At 34.6% G+C, this 21,244-nt stretch overlaps 1 long non-coding RNA gene and 1 pseudogene across 1 annotated transcript; one reads left to right on the top strand and one right to left on the bottom strand.

Moving 5' to 3' along the window:
• Positions 1-8,435: 8,435 nt before the first annotated feature.
• Positions 8,436-9,398, bottom strand: LOC145156712 (uncharacterized). Its single transcript, XR_013736876.1, has 3 exons — positions 9,284-9,398; positions 9,157-9,206; positions 8,436-8,908 (listed from the first exon to the last, which is right to left on the bottom strand). It is a non-coding gene; the product is annotated as an uncharacterized LOC145156712 (long non-coding RNA).
• A 10,057-nt stretch (positions 9,399-19,455) lies between these two features.
• Positions 19,456-20,412, top strand: LOC145158113 (uncharacterized; annotated as a pseudogene).
• Positions 20,413-21,244: the final 832 nt, after the last annotated feature.

Raw genomic sequence — 21,244 nt, 5'->3', positions numbered from 1 at the left:
CAAGATAGATGATGAATGTTTCACTGGTTGATGTGAGTATCTGTTGGAATTAGTTTACACTAATGGACCGTTCAGATTAATCGCAATACATGGTGATACCAACTTCGTATGAATGTGAGTTTGAAACCTTTCAGGTGTTCAGAGCTCTCATAAAGTGAAGTTGAGAATCAATTGGGCAAGAGGATGAGACACTCATAGTGAGAATCTCAGTGCAAACTTTATCGAACATCTAAGTAATTGTGAAAGAGTTTCATGATCTGTCTCCTCCCAAAACACTGCCACTAGGAAGTGTTAGTTGGATAGAGAAACAAATCGTTCATTGATTTTGTACTAGATGAGTCGCACTGTATTTGCTAACAAATCGTGGATTGTACCATGAATAGTGTTACAAGAAGTCCTTTGGTCTTGTGCCAACTAAGTAGGTTCCTGAAACACTCTATGATATGTGAAGTGGGATTCTATCCTCACTTCCATATATGTAAGTCTACGATTATGAGGCTTACGCTCGTCGTTGAAGCGCTCGACAATCTGGGACATTGAATAGAGATGTGTTATCTCGTTGGAGAACCTATCAATCATTTTGGATAATTGTTTAACAATCCTTATGAGAACAAAATATATGTTGCTCGAAGGGCAGTCTTCCGAGAGAGGGAGCTGATTTCCAAAAGGGCTAGTGGGAGCCACATTGATCTTGATAAGATTCGAGATCCAACCAACGAAGAGCCTAAAGTTGGACATAACATTCAATTTGGAATTGAAAGAGCTATTAAGGAAACTGACATATTTCCATTTTTCCTTATAGATCTGATAGAAGACGTCATGGACCTAGTTATATAAGAGTTTATATTGCTAAGGTATTTGAGTCACTGGTAGATAGCAATCAGAGTGTACCAGCTATCGGAAGCTATGGTAGGCCCTAAAGGCAACAATATAGAAAGAGGAATTGGAAAGCGAGATTCAATCCATGTATGTTGTTATTTGGTAGACCTAGCACTTGACCTTAACCCTTAGGTGCAAGCGGATCTTCAAGTAGAGACAATCATGGATATGAACAAACACATAATTAAACCAAGATAGGTTTTGAAAGATGTGTAAGCTTAACAAGTTCATTTATGGACCGAAATAAGTAGCTCGCAAGATGGATCATTATTTCAATGAGAAAGTTCAAAGTGTATGAATTTCGAGAAATAAAGATGAGCCATACATATGTCAAAGCTAGTGGGAGTAATTGGAATCTTTGTTTCAATGAGAAAAGTTCAAGGAGTTTGAATTTCGAGAAACATAGATAAGCCATATATATGTCAGTGCTAGTGGGAGCACTGTAGTCACCCTTGTATTGTACATAGACAATGTACGATTTATAGGAAACTATATTTTAACTTAGCAGGTGTAAAAGCTTGGCTTGGTATGAGAACTGTTTCGCTATGATATACATGGGAGATACAAGACACGTGCATAATAAGGATCTATGGAGATAGATCAAAGTGATTCATTGGATTAAGCCAAAGTACATTGAATGTTGAGGAAACTCGACATGCAGAACTCAAAAAGGAGTTTAGGCTGGCATGACATTGAGCAATGCTAATGTCCTAGTTTTACTATTGAGCTAAAGCAAATGAGTCGTGTCCCACATGCTTCTGCTATGGGATCGATCATAAATGCCATGACATGTACTTGATCCAATGACTCGTATGCCTTGAGCATGACAATTTTGATTAGATCAATTTGGTAAGAATCAATGAATCAAGATCAAGAACATTCTTAAGTGACCTTGGAGGATAGAAGAGATGATCTTGATAGTATGGAAGAGATCATTGTAAGAGTGACATTGATGCTAAGTTCCGCACTAATAAAGGCAATTCCGTTCACTGTCGGAATTCGTGCTTTTACTGAATGGTGATATATTAGCTTGAAAGAGTTCCAGGTAATACACCATAGTGGATTTAACATACTTAGAGTATATTGCAGTTGGTTAGTGGACAATGTGACTGAAAGCGATTCATTAGTGACATCTTTGTTGAAATTCAATCATTGATGGTCCTTATGAAGTTTCTTGTGACTTTGGGTGAACTTACCTCGAGTATGGATCCCAAGTCACACGAGCTCACATGAAACATACTCAGTAAGTACCAACACATTTGATAGTGAGTCAAATGTAAAGACATCATAGTCAATGATTCATATCGAAAGATAATCTTGTCGACCCATTCCATAAGCCGATGTCATTGACCATGTCTGACAGTCAGAAAAAGTCGAGAGGCATTAGATTTGCAAATGAATTGGCTTAAACACTCTTAGTTTGGTTTGTTTTAAAACCCGAGAACTTTAAGCAGTATAAGTTTTAATTTGATTTGGCGATTATTAAGTGGTGATCTTAATATATGATGGATTTCGGTCATTTCAATTAGCCTATCACTGCGTTCTCACTTTTGCATGTTTGGAACCCACTTCCCGAGTATTAATTTACTCAAACATCCACAGTCGGTCATACTCTTGGAAGTAAGTAGTGATTCAAGACTGTCATGAGTATTAGTGGATTGTCCATATCGATTGGACATAGCAAAGAGATTGCGCTAACACTCATGAGTGCTTAATAGAGATTTAAGTATTGGACCAACCCACGCTTAGAGATTACTTCATGGATTCAGTCACGAGTAATTCTAAGACGATAATATCTTCTATTCTTCAAACCTACATGCATGCGGGGTTTTGCTCTATGATTCTGTTATGCATTGGTCTACTCCAACGCTAACCGTAACTGGTAGTTATAAAGGGTATGTCCATGTGTGACATGATGAAATAGACAAAAACTATGTAGTCAAAGTTTATTCGTTCCTTCTGCCTTAATAGGAGAAGCGATATCTTTGGGCCCCTCGATGATTTGGTGCTGACATCTAAAGTGCTTGGCCGAGCCCTGACTGGAATTGATGTGTTCAATTTAGTAGTCAGATGCAGTCGTCACAAATCTATATCGGGAAACATAATCTTGAATTCTTGAGATTGACCATTATCCATGTCTCGAATTCATACAGATATCATAGAACGAAGGGGTAGTTGATCACTTATCTAAGGGCTGAATATTGACTAGATCAAGAGTTCGGTAGTTGCATTGGATGGCTAACTCTCTGTTGATTATTGGAGAAATATTAGTCCTCGTATAGTTGATGACTTGTCCAAGTGGGAGACTGTTGGAATAGTGTCCAAGGTCATTAACTATTGCTAATATTTCTAATAATAGCAGGGTCCTTTTGGGTTGCCCTCAAGACCCAAATTGAGTAGAATAAATAAAGGAGAAATTGGTTTATTAATTATTATGGTTAATAATTAATTAGAAACTAATTGGAAATATATTTTGGAAATATATTTTGGGAATTAATTAACAGTTTAATTAATTAAAGGGTTGAATGTTCATTAATCGATAGTTGGTTAATCAGGAATGTTCCAGAACCTTATGGAATTAGGGTTGGATGAAAATCACTCCATCCCACATGGGAAAGGAGTGAAATTTCGTGGTTAGGCCTCCATCCCACATGGGAAGGAGTACTAAACCCTAGGAGGCATCCAAGGCTATAAATAGGGCCTTAGGGATTTCATTCCTCCTTGCACCTTGGCTTGAAGTTTCGCCATCCCTTCTTCCTCCCCCTCTTAGGGACGATTTCTAACCCCTTTGGGTTTGTGAAATTGACCCTTCTCCTAGTTATTTTTATTCCAGTCTTTGGTGTCATTGGGTGTGATACCATTAGAGGGATTCTGGTTTGGATCCTTTCATCCAAGCAACTTCATGGAGGTTCAAGATCTCAAGCATAGAGATCAAGGACTACATAAGAGGTATGTTTTCTTACTTATGTTTTAGTTTTCTAGGGTTGATGTAATTAGCATGAAACCATAGATCCATAGGTTGCATGTACACTTAGGTATATCGTTGTTTCGATTTTCCCGCTACCTAGTTTTAGAGTGTATTTGATGCGTAGAAAACCCAACAGTGTTATCATCAAAGAGGGGATTGATAATCTCAAATACTTGTATATATTTTATTAATCACAAACCCTCCCTCATATGCCCAAACACTAAAATGGATAAAGGATTAGAAGCATTCCATCTAAAGATAAAACATGGAATGACTTTTCTCACTTGGCCCTTTTACCCTTCTAGAATATATTTTCTATATCCTGGGTTTGTTTACATTATGACCCACTAGGTATGAATTCGCATCAAAATGTACCAAAAATACAACATAGAAACTATTTATGGATGGTTAGTAAGGATACGGTTAGTGTTGGTGATTTTAGAGTCACCATGGTCGGGTGGCTCTAATGGATTCACCTGTTTCATTTTGAGTTATGGAGATTATATTGTGCCAATGATATTCAAAATCATGGTTATAATGCAAGCAATGAGGTGGGGAACACACGCTTGCATAAACCTAGACTACAATATGTATATAAAAGGTTTAAGGAAAATCAAGCATGACTAAACTTGGGAAATTTGAAATCAATTAAGTTAAATACTTGAAATTGATGAAAGCATGTATAAATCAATGTATTAATGCTTCCTTAAATCTCTTAGCCATTGTGAGTTAATGAACTCATAAAAAATTAATATGTTGGGGGTTACACTTGTTAATGGAATGTAATTAACACCTTGGGGTTACAACTTTGGCGTTAATGAACTCCTTAAAGGTGTAGGTTACAACTTTGGTATTAATGAGCTCCTTAATGGTGTAGGTTACACCTTTGGTATTCATGAATGCCTTAATGGTGTAGGTTACATTTGCGGAGTTAATGAGCTCCATAATTTCACCTTGTAAGTTACATCTTCTACTTAGTATAAAAGGAGAAGAGATGTTCATTTGTAGAATTATGGAAACTTGATTTATTGACAGTTTCACTTAAACAAACGAATTCTCTAGAAACTGTTAACACAATTTTGGTGCCTCAATATTGTGTTTCCTTGGGCAGATTATCCTTGTAGAGAATTTGTGTTACCCAGGCATATGGGCAAATTACTTAGCAAAGAAAGTGATCACACGATTTGTTCGAACTAATCTGATACTTACCATCTTTACCCCATTCACTGTAACGTCAGGGTTTCGGGGCTAATCATTTTTAGACTATGTAATAGTCTAGGTCAACTATTGTAACTCTTTTTGAAGTAATAAAGATGAAATATTTGAATACTATGTGAATTATATGTATTTGTGTGCTTATTATTCAATTATAAATGTATAATTAATAAAGAATAAAAATAAGCGTCAAAATTAAAGTGTAAGATAAGCCCGATATCTTTACATAAAGTTGTAGTGCTCGAAACAAGGATTCTGAAGATATAAAGAACGCCGAAATCTGAGTTATAACGAAGAAGTTATGACCCGTCGAAGTTTCGCGACGGAACCGGCTCGGCACCGGGAAGCGTAAATAGTGAATTTATGATAGAGCGACTTTTAGCCTTAGCGATCTAAACAAAAGTCGTAGAAAACGTTAAACCGAGAGTGTCCATAAAAAGAACGCCCAAATCTGACTTCGTATGAGGAAGTTATGATTTTTCTAAGATTTGGCATAACAGTGCACGACCCGAAACTCGAATTTTAGTTCGAGCGGTTTTTGGCTTACGCGACCTAAATGAGAGTTGAAGATCTCATTAATAGGAACTCAACGACAAAAAGACAGACGAAAACGGAGTCCGTATGTAAAAGTTATGAATTTTACGCGTACATTTAACAGTGTAATCACCTCCTACTGTTAAATTTAAGATTGGTCGAGAATTAGCCCACGGAATAAAAAGTAAAGTTGTAGATTTTATTTTTACCTACGCGTGGATATAAATAACGTAAAAAACAGAGCTCGTATACGAAAGTTATGCACGAAGCTTAGTCTCTACTTTTCGAGCGCGGCGAATTCAATACAGTTTTGTAAATCCGAGATAGAATGAGAATTAGCCAACGAGGTCTAAATGAAAGTTGTAGTACTCGTAAATACCAATGCGTGGATATAAAGAACATAGAAAACGGAGCTCGTACGCGAAAGATACAGACGAAGCTTGGAGGCTACTTTACTATAAAATTCCTATAAATAAGAGATGAACTCTTCATAATTTCTTCACACCATAAGTCTTTCTTTCTCTCTCTAACTTCTCTCTAGCCTCCCTAAACCCCTCCCAAGTCTAGGGAACCTCCCTAGCACGAGAAGGAAGCCACGGAGCGCCCGACGGCTCCGAGAAGAAAAGCTTTCGGCTCGGAAACGCTGCTCCAGCGAAGCCCGGTTTTTAATAAAAACTCGTTGTAAGTGAGCTACACTTATACTATATTTAATATAGCTTTTATTTAAATATAGTAATGTTAATAGGACCTTATCATAATTATTTGGACTATTATTATGGGTTATATAAGTGTCGTTATAATATCTTTTTAACCACTCGCGGTACGGGGAATCTGGTTTGGAGGGCCGCTTGGGTTGCTGGATTCAGAAGTGTTATATGCCAAAATGATCTTGCCCTCCGATGTTCCATGTCTGGCCCCTGTCTGTACATAGTGGGTGAAGAGTATTGTATAATAGCTAGACTATTAATTAGTCTCGGTGAATATTAGACTAAGCTCTAGTGGTAATGATACTAGGTTTTGTCAAAGGAAAATTGTTTTAAGAGTAATGAAGTGCTGTCCGAGTACCGAGTCACCACCTTATCAAGTGAGTGCATAGTCTCTTTCATCTTACACATAGATATGAAGTATTTAATATAAATTACGTGCTATGTATGCATATTGTCTGTATACTTGTTGTCTATGCTGTGTGAAAGATTTTAAACATATTTTAAATGTTTTAAATTGTATATGTATTTTATATCTACAAATATATTGGGTATAACATGGGTAGATGAATGATGAGGGACGAAAGCTGATATAGAGGAACATTGGTAGTGTGGACATAGTGCCCTATAGGTGGACATTGGCAGCAATGGACCTAGTACCCTATAGATGAGCATCGGTAGATGCGCCATAACCTGTAGATGTTTTTGGATCTACGAGGTACTCTAAACATCCTAGCAGCTGCGCTCTAAGGATAGTTTCAGTAGCTGCGCCTAATAGAGGACATTATAACCGTGATAGTAGCGTTTAAAGGACAATACCGGCAGAATATTAGCAGATGCGCCTAAGTGATAATATTAGCAGTTGTGCTTGACAGATGTGTCATTAGCAACGATGGATTTCGTGTTTATTCCTTAGGATAATCCTTAGGAATGAATGAACGAGGAATAGCTGATTCGTAGGGTAGATCCTTAAGAGTAAAGAAGATAATGGGGATGGGTAATTGAGTTGATTGTTTGATGTTTAAACATAATAATTATATTATTGTGGGTTGAAAACCCTATGTACTCACCAGGTTTCCCAACCTGACCCACTCAAGATTATTTGTATCACAGGTGTCGATATGAAGCTACTTTACACTGAGAGATTTAAAAGAGATGTAGATCACTAGTGTAAATGAATGTAAGTTCTGTTTATGCTTATGTTTCTGTATTGACAATGACATCCCAAATGTTTTAAAATGAATAAAAATACATTTCTTCGGAAATGCTTTGATAACATATTTATCATGTTTTACTGGGAACAAATTCCGCAACATTTTTATTAAAAGAAGTACTCTGATTTTTATAAAGCATAAACACAATCGGTATTTTCTGGCCATGAAAATGGGGATGTCACATTCACCCATATTCCCCCAACAATTAGCATATTCATTTATGGGAGAATTTTGTATATACCCTTATTTAAACATCAAAATATCATATTTTCCCGATGTAATTTGAAAATATCTTATTTACTTTTCTTAAGCTTTCAAAATATCAAATATGCCCAAAAACAAAGTTAAATGTTTTTTTTATATTTAAAAATCATTATTAATGAAACAACACCTAAATGGACCATACCGTCTTTCCCATCAAAATTGTAGGAAGCATTGTTATATCATGATGACGATCAGGCTTCACAGTCTTCCTTTTGCGATTGAAATCAACGGTTATAGGAATGTGATCAATCATCGTCCTCCTTGACAACTCCCTCATCTTTCCTAGTTCGATTCTTTTTCGTTTCTTATTCCAATTTTAAGGGACTATGCAGTTCTTACCTTATGTAACTTTAAGTTAGATGAATGATCTTCTAACTAATCGTTTCTCAATTATAACTACTTTAGGGAAAAATTTTACTTAAATATGAGACATTCATCTACTCCTAGGGTTTTTACATTTTAGGCTCGTTTTTACATTTTAGGCTCAGTAGGATTAAGAGCCAATCATTATCCAATTTAGGAACAAGAGTCTTCAAAACTCGAATATGAACATATGTACAATGATTTGTCATTTAAATTAAACCTAGACTGTTATTACAGTGGTATGAATGAATGTTTTCTTAATCTAACAATGAATTACTGAATTTTAAAGTAGCAATGAATGACTGAAGTTCGAAAATACCATAAATATACAACTTGTTTATGCTTCACAAGTTTTCCCAAAATTGTTCCTAATCTGCGAAGTATCCTAAAGTTCTAAAATCTTTCTTTTAAAGAAATCAAATTCCAAATAGCAAAAAAACTCCCAAGAAAACCACTTCTCAATCATTCGATCACAGCATGACCAACCGCATCAGTCCCATTCGCTAAAGCACATGCCATAAAAATCAAACCCATTCTTCTTGGTGATGTCGGTCCATCCCCATGAGCTCTATTTACCACAATCACATCCCACTACATACTCACCACTTCATTTGGTAGTCCTATGAAGGCAAACTTACATTACTTCATCACAGATCTTATCCCTTAAGATAGATCGCAGCTTGAGTTTCATGATTGATCATAGCGAGAGAGCTGAGCAAGGCATGATCGAGTTTATGATATACATCTTAGTTGTGGTTCCTGCAATTCTGAATGTAGGGGCAATATAATCCATTTAGGTTTTTTATATATAGTCCACATATACAGGCTGACTTTTAACTTTAGAGGCCAAATGAGTTTCTTCTTAAAAAAATGGGCTCCTAGACGTTTTGAAATTGTCTTTCAAAAATTTATGATCTAGCCCCTAACAAATTAGTTAATATATAACAAATTAGTTAATATATATATATATATATATATATATATATATATATATATATATATATGAAGATTTTACCTTTCGAGACCACCGATTCCACAGGGGAAGATGTTATGTGGAGTGACAATCTGCACAACAACATACAAAAGTTGAAGATTAGAATCCATCGATCAAAATAGTAACCGAGAGATATCTAAATGGAAACCTTATCATCATTTGACCCAACTTCTTTAATTGTGTGAGAATCCATTATAAATAAGAATCCCTTGCAGCTTCTACCATAGCAATAGGAAGGAGAAGGAGTATTCAGTCTTCTGTAGCTGAACCAAATATGATATGGAGCTCCACTACTTAAAAGGCAAATCAAGATGCCAAAATCGTACATTCTTTTGTTTGTTGGTAAAACCCATTAAAGAGGAAGCTAAAAGCCAAAATCGTACTTGCTACTTTCTGCATTGGTTAGAGTAAATATAAATTGTAAGAATTGTTTGTTGTATATTGAGCTGGATCATACCATATTCATGTTCTCTCTGCATTAGCTTTCCCAAATGCAGGTTCTGATTTTCCCTAAAAAAAGAAACTTAGCTTTTTTTAATATAAAATTTTCTTTTATCAAAAGCAATAATAATACGTTTATGCTTACAATTTCCTAATCATATTTTCAATCAAATAAAATAAACTACAAATTAAGAACAACTTGACGTAGAATGTTTTATCCGACATAACATATATAAAATAAACAATGAATTAAGAACAACAATTTGACTAAAATCTTTTACCAAAATTAAAAAAAAACGAATATAAAACATACTCTTATATATATAACTTTATTTATGAAGTAGGTCAAGTTGCATCATTTAAAAAAATAGAAACTTTTGGGACGTGGGAATGAAAAATAATATAAATTTATTGGAGTTGGTTTTGGTACCAATAATAATTGGATAATGACTTAAAAGGGTAATATATTTTTTGATTTGTACACATTTAGTCACTGACTTTTTTTTCCGTCCATATTTACCCCTTTAACTTGTTAAACTGTACACATTTAGTCCTTATGACCGGCTACTCCAGGTTAGCCGGTAAAAATGACTTAATAGGGTAATATATTTCTCACTTTGTACACATTTAGTCCTTAATATTTTTGTACACATTTAGTCCTTAATATTTTTTTTTGTTGCAAAATAAGACATTTTTATTTTTGTACTCATTCAGTACTTATGAATGATTTCTTTAGGTTTTCTCACAACATCTTACGTGGGATAGCCATATGGTGGCGGGATAGGTTGAGGTGGTCTTGCTATATGTTGTAGGCCAAGATACCTGGTGCGGGCCGGCTGTAAGCCGTAGGCACGGAGGCACGAGAAGAGCGGTTGGGTTAAGGCGGCATGCCGACAAACCCTAGGTATTCCAGTCCGATGACTGATTGGACCCGTTGCATGTTGGCATTCCAGTCCGATGACTGATTGGGCCAAGGTATTCCAATTTGATGAGTGTGGGTCCATTATGCATGATAATACATTTGTTGTATCAGGTATTTTGAGGGAAATTCACTAAACTTTGTGTTTACCCAGTTGTTTATGTTTTCAGGTTCTATCGTTGATCGTGTGAAGGCATGACTTTACACACTCATCAATAGTATTGAGGATTCCGCGTTTCTTATATTACTCTGATTTTTTATAAATGTATTTTGGAATAAACGCTTTTTCTTAATAATGGATTTATAATTAGGGAGTTTTGCCTTATTTAAAAATGAAAATCTTTGGTTGTGAAAATGAGACGTTACACATAAACATCAACAACCCTGCACTTCATCAATGACTATCCCACGTAAGATGTCGTGAGAAAAACCTAAAGAAATCATTCATAAGTACTGAATGAGTACAAAAACAAAAATGACTTATTTTGAAACAAAAAAATATTAAGGACTAAATGTGTACAAAATATTAATGACTAAATGTGTACAAAATGATAAATATATTACCCTATTAAGACATTTTTCCCGGCTAACCTGGAGTAACCGGTCATAAGGACTGGATGTGTACAGTTTAACAAGTTGAAGGGGTAAATGTGGACGAAAAAAAAATTCAGTGACCAAATGTGTACAAATCAAAAAATATATTACCCTTTTAAGTCATTATCCCCAATAATAATTCAGTCAAAGATGTGATACAAGATGTACAAATTGATTTCTTTACTATCAGACTTTCCCAATATATCCAAAGTTACAAGACTGTGTCATTCTCTATTAGTGAAGGTCCGATTTTGAATGGAGTAACCTATTTCGGTTTCAATAAGATATAACAACTCATAGCTTTATGTTATGGTTATTGGTTAGCTTATACTATACAAGATAAATTAAAGACATCAAGAAGTAATTTAACATGAGATGAGAGGGAAGGAAAATGAGATGGGAAACAAGGGTACTATTAGAGTAAGATTTTTTTTTCTATTATCTTTCTTAGAAAAAGAAAGAAAATATGGAAAGATGTGATTTATTTTTCAGAATGGTGCAAGTATTGTTGATGACAGAGAAGCTTATAATCTTTCAACAAACATATAAAGTCAATTTCTTGTTTTATCTATAACGGCTCAAACAAGTAAATTTTGAAAGTCATGGATCATGGATGAAAAGTGGTCAACTTGGTCGAAACTTATCCAAAATGTATTCAAAACAAAGTAACAAACAACCGTTATAGTCGTTTCGTTAGATGATGTGGACTTTGTTTTATTTCTTATAAAACAATTACAAAATAAGCCTTAAAACACATAAACTTAAGCCAAAACAAACTAACACGATTATATAATTAACCCAATTTTCATTATTGATCTAAAACAGGGACATAAACACTAACTAACAGAGACATAAAACATTAAATAACATGAATGCGTGAGACAAAAACAGCTAGAAACAGTGAAACTAATTTTCTGTGACGAGAATTCATTTTAAGAATCATATCTGTGGGTATCGTATAGAGTGTAGTTCCATTAGTCACGGACGTATGTTTTCATTTGGGATAATTTTGAAAAGTGATTCTCTTCGAGTTTTAATCAATATCAAACATAATTCAATTTTTTCGCAAAAGAAGAAAATAAAGGTGGCAAATAAGAAAATACAAGGGAAATAGCATGGAAACAGTTGTGATCTGTTGCACGAAATAAGTATATGAAATTCAATAAATATGTTACATAACTAACACGGATAAAGTTTATCAAAGATATAATGTACATTATAATTTTGTAAGCATGCATGATGAATATTTACTTTAGAACTATTTAATCCGGTGTTCTATTTAACTTATTAATAAATTCCTTGATCCATGGCTTTCATCTCCTTCCACTTCCAATCAACCCGATTCATTCCATTTGTGTTCAGATGGCCGAGCATTGGTAAAAACCGACTCACTTTTGGTTGTTCCTGCTACTATGTTTGTATTGATTTCTTGGAACCCTTAATTTTGTTTGTGTGGTGTAATTAGACTACCCCATCAGTCCAAAGTGACGAACAGATCGGCACTTTTTAATTAAAAAAATGAAAATTAAATGTATATGTGCGGCCTAGACCACATGGACGATCCAATTTCACCAAAAGTTCACCAAACTTTCTTGCTACGTGTTTAACAATCAAAGGCTAATTGTATATATTTTTTTTAGATTTTTTGATAAGAGTTATTATCCTTAAAAATCCAATAGTATCCTAAAAAAAAATTGAAAAAAATACTAAAATTCATGATTTTTTTTTCTCTATAAATAGAATATAATATTAATATAGTTCATATCTCATCTTAACTCTTCATTTCTAAACCCTTTTATTTCTTTGATACCATGAATCCAAATTTCATTTTAAATCTTGACGATTTCAAGATTATCAAAACTTTCAAGGTTATGAAAGCTCTCAATTTTTCAAAAATCACAATCAATTCCCTATCACTGAAAATATTCAAACCTCACAAAATACCGGAAAAAACCCAAGAGGCGATAAATGGGATGCTGATGAAGATATCGCTTTAATGTCAGCATATTGCATCGTTAGTGAAGATAAGCATCGTGGAAAAAACCAAAAAAAACATCAATATGGGCACAAGTTGTGACAACTATCAACTCAGAATCAAACAAAGTCAACAAGTCAGCCAAGTCAACTCGACTAGTATTAGGATTTTAAGATAAGCGCTAGGGTTCCTAACATTCCTAATGTACAACTTACGAATATTAATACAAAGTACATCGTTTTTCATCAATTATTGAATAAAAATCCTATGTAGGATTCACAACGCGAAATTTGATAATTCAAGTATATATTATTTTGGCAAAAAAATAATATTCATAACACAATGTGCTAATACCTTTGATGATATTGAGTTTTTATAATAATTTGAATTTTTACGATTCAAATTAAGTAATTATACATAATGTTACCACACTTTTTTTTTTATATAAAACATCACACTTTTTATAAAAACAATACCAACATTTTATAAAAACTAAGAAAGTTGACTTTGCCCATAACTAGACAAGACTTGTCTCATCTTTTCCAACAAAAACATTACCCAACATGTAACCAAGTCATTAACCATCAAATAACCATGCAACGCCCCACCACCCCACCCGTCATCCCCTCCCCTCTCCTCCTTTTTAATTGTGGCCGAATCCCCCCCCCTCCTCTTCATCTTCATCTCTTCTTCATATTCTTCATTTCTCCTTCAAGAACAAGCTCCAATCTTTCAAGGATAATACTTCATAAGTTGGTTCTTAGATTTTTGGTAAGCATTTCCTTGTTAATCTAGTGATTTTACACACAATCATACTAGTTTTACTACATTTACACACATTAACATGTGTTAAAATCCATAAGATAATACCTTCTTCAAGTGTTCTTCAGCCATCTTCAAGTGTTCTAAGCTTGAGGATCTTCATCTTCATCTCCTTATCCACTAAGGAATCCACTCAAGGTGAGTTCATACCCCATATTTTCGAGATTTTCATGTTTTAGGGGGGGGGGGGGGGGAATACAAGTAAAATGGTATATCAACACAAGTTATTATGCATGATTCATCTCTATGTTGTATATAAAGTATTATTTGCTTGAAATGAGTTTATTACTAGTTACTTGAACATTTATATGTGGTATGTTAGTTTGAAATACAAAACTAAGAAAAATGTAACATACCGACTCCTAGATATAATTTTAAATGTTTATTTTATGCATATTGTCAGGGCAACTCGACGAGTTGGAGGTCCCATTTCGTCGAGTAGAGAGTGAGATTGGCCGCATGGTTTTAGAGCCAACTCGACGAGTTGGTGGACCGAACTCGACGAGTTGGATACGAGTGAGAAAACCCTAATTTTTAGGGTTTGCATCCTATTCAAAGGACCTTAAGTCCTCTACCTCGCCTCCCTCATCACCTTATCACCCTGAGACAAACCCTAATCGAGCTATCTTCCACTGTGAGAGAGAGTGAGGCTAAGAGTGTGTGTTTTGGTGCATTCTTTGAAGGAACTTGAGGAGTAAAAGGCTTGGAACAAGAAGGATTATTTGGATCCGGCATCCATTCAGTGTTTACGACCATTTGGAGGTAAAAAGCCATTATCTTGATCACTTGTTTGTTAGATCTCTCCATTAGAGAGTTTATGGCCATTTTTAGCATTTTCTTGAGTCATTATTGGTTTTGAGATTACCTTGAAGCTAAGACTTCAGATCTGGACATTATTTGGCCCTTTAAGCCTAAAGACTCAAGCTTTATCAAGCTTTGGCCAACTTCCATGCCTTAAACCCTTTGTTGAAGCTTTGTTTTGGCAAACTTAGCCCTATATGTCATGCATGGATGTAAAGCTTGCAACTTTACGTGGTATTTCAGCCTTAGAAGGCTAGATCTAGAGTTTGGGGCTTTAATCTCGCTTAATAACGTCGAAATGAGAGAGAAGGCTACAGGAACTAGACGAGTTGGTTAGGGTTTTCCCCGTTATCCTGGACGTTGTGCAAACTCGACGAGTTGGTGAGACAACTCGGTGAGTTGAGTTGGATTTTCCCGATTTTTCTGAGAACAGGAGGAACTCGACGAGTCGCATAGATGTACTCGACGAATTGGGTCAACATGGACTATTGACTTAAGCGTTGACTTCCATTGACTTTTTGGGTTTGGTCAAGTTGTGGACTTTGGAGACCATGGAGGGGTAAAATGGTCTTTTACCCTTTTCGAGAATTAGTAAAGGGGGTTAGCTTAACATCTTTAGAGTTGTTATGTGCGGCCGTGTTAATTAAAGATGATTATGATATATGTAGGCGGAGTCTAGACCGACCGTTGAGTACGAGACATAGTTGTCTTACCTACGAGGCGAGTCTTCTCACTATACCTACCTGAGTGGTAATACAGTGTGACCGGAGGGTCTTGACTGAGTTATTGACCGGAGGATCTTATGCGCTTATACTGAGTTATGTGATATATTATGCATCATGTCTTTATGATTCATGTTGTATATTATTCTATGCCTTATTGAGTTAGGACCAGAGGGTCCAAACCGAGTTGTGAGACCGGAGGGTCCTCAATGAGATACATGACTGGAGGGTCCAACCCGAGCTGTGAGACCGGAGGGTCCTCACTGAGACACTTGACCGGAGGTTCCTTATTGAGATATAGCCATGAAAGGCTAATTATTTGTGTGTGGTATTTTGGGGAACTCACTAAGCTTTGTGCTTACAGTATTGTGTGAAATGTGTTTCAGGTACATCTCAGGATCACGGGAAGGCACCGGCATGATTGTACACACCAGCTAGTTGATTGTGTTTTTGGAGGATTCTGGTATAATGTTAAACAATTTATTGTTTTGTGTTTGGAACAATTTACAAAGTTGGGTTTGAGAAATGTTAAACTGTGTTTTGTGTGGATTTAAAAATAAAAAATTTATTTGAAAATTTAGAGTGTTACAAAAAACAAACTTAAACATGCTATATGTTTCTTAAGAATAAGTTATAACCACAAAAACTATAAAGACTAGGGTTTTATGAACAAAATATGGCTTTTCTAGCAAAAATGGTTATAACCTAGTTATTTCACCATTTTTGTGTGAAACAAACCAAAAAATGTTATTTGGGACATATGTCTTGAAACTAGTCAAAAAAATCAAAGATTTAGTTTTACAAAAAGAAAACTCAAAAATCTATCATTTTATGTAAAAATGGGTTTTCTAGCAAAAATGGTCATAACTAGTTTATGACACCATTTTTGTGGGTTTTGACTAAAAATATATTGTTTTAAACATATAAAGTTAACTTGAGTTAAATATCCCAAAAAGGTAAGAATAAGTTTTACAAAGTTATATTTTACTAGTTACTGGTAAATATCGTTAAAAGGGGCTAAAAACTAGAAATTGGCTTTATCGTACTAGATGTTCTTATACTTGTGTTAGATGTAAATTTATATGATATAATATTTTAAAACATCTAGACATGTTAACTTATATGTATTTATATATATATATATGATTATATAAATGGACGTAACAAAACCTTTATAATAAACTATAATTGGTATAGTTTATGAGTCATTAACACTATTTTATCATTTTGGACGAAACATATAATTAATTAAATGTATAATCATTTTACATTATGTAACTACTATGGAAAGGTAATACTTCCACATGCAAAAGAGTTTTCATTACACTATATGTAAACCCGTTAATACAATTTTATGAGTAATAGTCTGCACGTACCTACCAAAATACCTACAAAAGTCCTGTATTATAACCAGAATCTCCCGTAAGAGAGCGTGATACTTGTGTATAGATCTATACGGGACTGACAAACAGCTAGACCGGGAGGTCTGGGGTGACAAATGTCTAACATTCTGACGCCTGAAGAATGTCATAGCAGGCCATCTATGTCTTTTAGCACGGTTATAATAACTCACATGGGGTATTAACAATACATTTGGTTTACGGTGCTAACATACCTTCGAATGGTTTTATATAAATAATAAAACTACATGATACTATTTTCTAGTACAACACTACTTACATTTTTGGTCTTAGGGTTTAAGACTTACAGCTCATTTTTAAGAAAATATTGGATTTTCTGGAAACATACACTATCATTTTACAAGGAAAAGTTACATATTTTTCACATACAAAACTCTTATGAACTCACCAACTTAATTGTTGACACTTTTTCAAAACTACTTATATTCTCAGGGAATCGTTAAGCAGGTAATCACAAGGTTGTGAGGATGGACGTTACAACATCACACTATTCATTTTTGTCATAATGTAATTGGAATTGAAACAACAACATTTGGATACTATGTAATATTCCTAATTATATTTATGATGGTTGTGTTGCTTGGATCAATATTATTCATTATGTTATGATACAATACATGAAAGTCATCCACCCCCGGACATTTCCGCCATTCTGGTTTGGGGGTGTGACAGATTGGTATCAGAGCATTGTTTATAGTGAACTAAGTATATCAAACCATGTAATATATACAACTATAAATACAATGGGGCTAAAACACTCTGACTAAAACATTTTGCATAAGTATACTTTGAAAATATGATGATATTTTAGTAAAGTATAAGCACATACCTACATACTAGAACAGTGTCATAACAAGAACAACATAAAAGTAATAAGATAAGTTGAACACTACGAGTAGGCCTAGGTGGTATGTAATTAGATCTTGGATAATTATATCCTGATCAACTATATTTATCCGAGATGTGATTAACATGTGCTTGGGAATAGTCGTGGTAAACAACAAGTCTAAAACTTACCAACACCCCATACAAAGAAACTCTAGGATCAAACATAAAGTTTAAAATACTATAGGAGTATTTTATGATACTATAGAACCATAAACCTAGATTCTTTATGTGTCTCTTATACCTCTATTCTTGCACAGACGATATGGCCGAATTTCACCACAAAGACCCTTACTACCCCGCCATGGCGGCCAACGGATGGATCGGGGAGGAACCAGAAGAGGTTCATGAGGAGGATCTAGAAGAGGATCCTGAAGAGTACCAAGAGATGGATTACGAGGAGGAGGATTCTGATGAGGGATCAGACGAGGAGGGGGGCACTGGGGAGATCGTTAATGAACCTTACCCTATCAGGAGACGGCTGAAAAATGGGTTGGTGTTTACCGAGAAGCATATAGAAAAAGAAGAAGTGGAATGAGTATGAAAAATGTTAAGAATGAAGCTCATAAGTTATATGAGACAAGTGGAAGCAAGTTCAATGACACGATTGTTTTTAATGAGGTTATGTGTAAGCATCGAAAATGGGATCTACATCTAGATCATGATGCAACACGATCACGTCCTGAATAAGAAGTGGATGATGAAGAAACTTGTGGTAGCACAAAAAGATCAAGGTCTACTGAAGAAGGAGACTATTGTGTCCAATCCAACACAGAAGGGGAAAATATTGGTGGTTCAACAATTAAACGTCCAACAGGTAGAGATGCGGCTAGAAGAAAAGAAAAAGGTAAGTCTTCTAATGAATTTGTTGCAGAACTTCGTGCAATGAGGCTTAGTAGAGATAGTGAAGTAGAAGTAATGAAAAAAAAAACTCGACTTGGATCAACAAAGGGAGCAAAAAATGGATGAAAGGGAGCTAATAAAGATGCAAAGTTTCCATTTGAGCACACTTCTACAAAAGGAGCAATTGTCGCCTGAAGAAGAAAACATGAAACGTTTTCTAATGTCTAAGTTTTATGGAAACTAATTATAGTTTAGTGTATGTTTTAATTTCAGTATGCTTTTAATGTATTTGTAAGATATTTTATTATGTATTTGTATCTCATGCTTTTAATGTATTTGTAATATATATTATATGCTTTTATTGAATGCAGAGTTGTCATTATCATCTTTATTGAATGCATGGTTGTCATTATCATCTTTCAGAGACACCACTCCTTTTCAGTATAATCTTATCATCTAGAAAATATGTCATTATCTTATATATACAAGATTCTCTGATGTGTCATCATTTTATTGGATCCTCGGATTTTATCAAGATAAACTATTTTAACATTATCTTTACTTAACATTTAACAACAAAAAAAAATCAATATTCTTCCTATATTAATAAAGTATAACCATTACATACTTTCATATCCACATCTAACTCTTCATTTCACACTTCATTTCTAATCAATTTGAAAAATGTCTTATAATGCAAACTCATCAGATGGTTCTGGTTCATCGAATGTGAATGAATATGATGAATGGGAAGCGCGAGTTGTTCAACAAAATCGAAAACTTGATGTTATCATGAGTGAGTTACTCATAGGCATATAAAATATGAGCGTAAGAGATAACCCAAGAGCAAGAAGGAGGTATTGTGATCGGGAACGTGAGTAGGGTGAGGCACATTTGATGAAAGACTACTTTGTTGACAACCCAACGTATGGTGAAGAAAAATTTCGAGGTAGATTTCGAATGCGAAAACCACTATTTCTCCGTATAGTGGAAGTTATTACAGCCAATAACTGATATTTTCAACAAAGACATGATGCCACAGGCAGAAAATGTCTTTCACCATTACAAAAATGTACCGGAGTTATGCGGGTGTTGGCGTATGGGACATCAACAGATGCACATGATGAATATTTGAGAATGAGTGAGACTGTAACAAGGGATGATCTTGTAAAGTTTGTGGATGGTGTTATTTCATGCTTTCGTGAAGAGTACCTTAGATGCCCCAATCAAGATGATTTGGCACGACTGCTCCATGTTGGAGAAGAACGTGGATTTCCAGGTATGGTAGGCAGTATTGACTGCATGCACTGGGAATGGAAAAATGGTCCCACCACTTGGGTTGGACAATATGCAGGTAGAAGCGGTAAGACAACAATAATTTTGGAAGTTGTTGCATCATATGACTTATGGATATGGCATGCATTCTTCGGAACACCAAGTTCATGCAATGATATTAATGTCCTCCAAAGATCTCCTCTTTTTGATGATGTCTTGGCAGTTCGAGCACCAAAGGTGAGTTACACTATGAATGATTGACAAAATCATATGGCTTATTATCTCACTGATGGCATATATCCTTCATGGGCTGCCTTTGTCAGGTCAATAAGTTCTCCACAACTTTGAAAACACAAGTTGTTCGTTGAACATCAAGAGGCTACTAGAAAAGATGTTGAACGGGCATTTGGAGTTTTACAAGCTCGTTTTGCATTTCTTCATCGCCCTTGTCTTGTGTGGGACAAAGATATGATGGGTAAAATTATGATTACATGTATCATCATTCATAATATGATAGTTAAGGATGAACGACACACATACCTTCATTATTATGATCCATCCAAATTTATAACAACATAATACGAACAATCATGTGAATACTCTACTCAACGAATTACAGATCTATCCAGTCATATGACCAACAAGGCACAAGTTCGCAATAGAGATGCTCATAACACTCTAAAAGACGATTTGATTGAGCATATATGGAAAAAATTCAACACTGAAGAATAATTAAGTAGTTTGCATCTTCCGTGTTTGTAACTTATTTTATCTATTTTATTAAGTATGTTTCATGAATGTAAAATAATTTTTTATCTAGTTTTTTTTTTTTTTTTTTTTTTTAAGTTTCATGCTTAAAATAAATAATTTATTTGTTTCAAAAAAATATATTTAATTTTAATATTTCTAGTGGTTTTAGTAAAATAAAAATAAAAATAAATTATATTTTTTAAGGAAAAATGAGTTTGGGTCGGGTTGCTAATTGGTGTAAAAAATTGGATTGAGTTGGGTTGTACAGGTGGAAGAGAGAGAAATTAGTTTTTTATTGAAAAATTGGATTGGGTTGGGTTGCTAACGGGGATAGTCTTACTTTGTATGGTTTAAATTTTTGGGTTTTGGTTACATGATGAACTTTAAACCAAAATATGAAGAAAATATTATGTTGGGGTTGATTTAAGGACTTATCAATGGCATGAAAATTGTAGCTCATAACACACTAATAGATTTTTATCACATAGGGTGTTGAAAATTAACTTCTAAAATTTGTATGTATACAAGTTTACATTAATTTTTTTAAGTAGAATTATCCTAAAATGGTTTTTAACAACCCAAGTCAGATCACTTCCAAGTTTGTGTTTTATTATTTGATTTATTTTACACTATGACTATAATTATGAAACATTTAGCCCAC

The sequence above is a fragment of the Lactuca virosa genome, chromosome 2 (assembly GCF_052849685.1).
Source record: "Lactuca virosa cultivar CGN04683 chromosome 2, Lactuca_virosa_CGN04683_v6, whole genome shotgun sequence".
Classification (NCBI taxonomy): Eukaryota; Viridiplantae; Streptophyta; class Magnoliopsida; order Asterales; family Asteraceae; genus Lactuca; species Lactuca virosa.
This window is presented reverse-complemented; position numbering and strand designations above follow the sequence as displayed.